Below are 1750 nucleotides of genomic sequence, written 5' to 3' on the forward strand. Positions count from 1 at the left end.
AAATCTCTCAGGGTTTTGCAAAAATAAAGTTTAGGTCTAAACAATGACCTAAAAAATCCTATATATAGTGTAAAACACGTCTTGGGCCTTAATTGCATATAAGAAAAACTTCTGAGCCAAATTTGGAAATCTTTTGAACTTCAGAAAGATGAAATTTTTAATTGTCGTCAGAATGACGTGCCGCTCGACACAGGGTCTGCATCGATCGATGCACTACACCAATTTTGCTCTCCAAGTTATCTTCCTCGGCATTGTTCCTCCCGATGCTCCAAAATGCTCTAAAATCTACAAAAGTCCAAAACGTACATAAACCTGCAAAGATTCAAAAAGACTCTAAAAACATCAAAAAGTCTCCTATAAATAATTCTTATATCATGGCTAAAAATACCTAAAAACTATGATATATCAATTAAATTGGAGCCGCAAAAATAATTTGTAAAGAATGACGAGAACTCAAAACTAAAATGAAGATGATAGTATGAGGTGGAGGTGGTGAAACATAAAAAGAGATATGTCTACCGGAAATGGGAAAGTAAGCAGATACATCTACTGAAAGTGATAAGTTTAAGCTGAGAAAGGAAGATGTAATAATATCTTGTTTAAAGATCAAAATTGTCACGTTGAAGTACAAAATCCATGTGAACATATATTGTTAAAACCATAGTTATTTAGTTAATTTTTTTTCTTAGTTAGTTACTACATATACTCTAGAAAATTGTGCACTAAATCACAAACCTAAACAGGTATGTGTTTCCAAAAGACATAAAGACCAATAAGCTGAAAATTTTATGTGAAAGTGTTTTTTTTTTTTTTTACATAATTGTTTTTAGTTGAATTAAAATCGGAATTTGAATTTTGGATAAGTTAGACTGTTTTCTTTCCTAATTCACTAGTGTAATTTTTTTACAGGGATTTAGAGTAATTTTCATTTACAAAACCAAGTGATTTCTCTAAATTCTTTTAACATAACAAAAACAAGCAAATGACACCTGTGAATTATGAACAATAACGGGTCCATAGTTCAGTGGTAGAGCATTTGACTGCAGTTCAAGAGATAACCGGTTCGAACCTGGTTGGGCCCTCATTTTAATTTTTACAAGTAAGAGCTATGAATGTACACTAAAAAAGTTCAGATTTTTACATGCATATAATTTCGGTATTTTGTTGAATCGTAGATCATGTATTTCATATATTTTGTCAAATATGTGTCGATATTTTATTAATGAATGAATGATAGATGATGTGGCATGATGCATAATAATATGATTTGAGAAAAATATGACAATTCTCTTTTCTACCGAATTTTTTTCTTTTTCTTTTTGTTAATCAAACCCATATATTAAATTATCGGAGACGACTCTCTTCAAGAGAGAGCCAATTAGGTACCGATGAGCTTACATAGGAAAAACAGAAACCTTGTGCTTTTGCATATTTCGCAAGTTTGTCGGCACATATATTATCCTTTCGAGGAATATATCTAATACTAAAATTAGCAAATCGATATCTGTAATGAATAAAGTCCTTCAATTATGATGAAAAGGTCGGCCAATCTTCGATATTAGATGTCATCGCTAGGAGATCTGAACAATCCGTGGCAAAAAGAGCTTTATCCAAGTCCAAGACTAATAAGCACTCCATTTCCAAATAAGGGTGTCTAACTCTGCATGCAAAGGAGATAGGTTTCTACGCGATCCTTTTAGCCCCATGTGTATGATTCTATCACCAATAGACGCAATCCAACCATGGCCAC

At 32.4% G+C, this 1750-nt stretch overlaps 1 non-coding gene across 1 annotated transcript; it reads left to right on the top strand.

Moving 5' to 3' along the window:
- TRNAC-GCA lies at window positions 1011-1082 on the top strand. Its single transcript has one exon. It is a non-coding gene; the product is annotated as a tRNA-Cys (tRNA).

Source organism: Camelina sativa, chromosome 2, assembly GCF_000633955.1.
Source record: "Camelina sativa cultivar DH55 chromosome 2, Cs, whole genome shotgun sequence".
Lineage (NCBI taxonomy): Eukaryota > Viridiplantae > Streptophyta > Magnoliopsida > Brassicales > Brassicaceae > Camelina > Camelina sativa.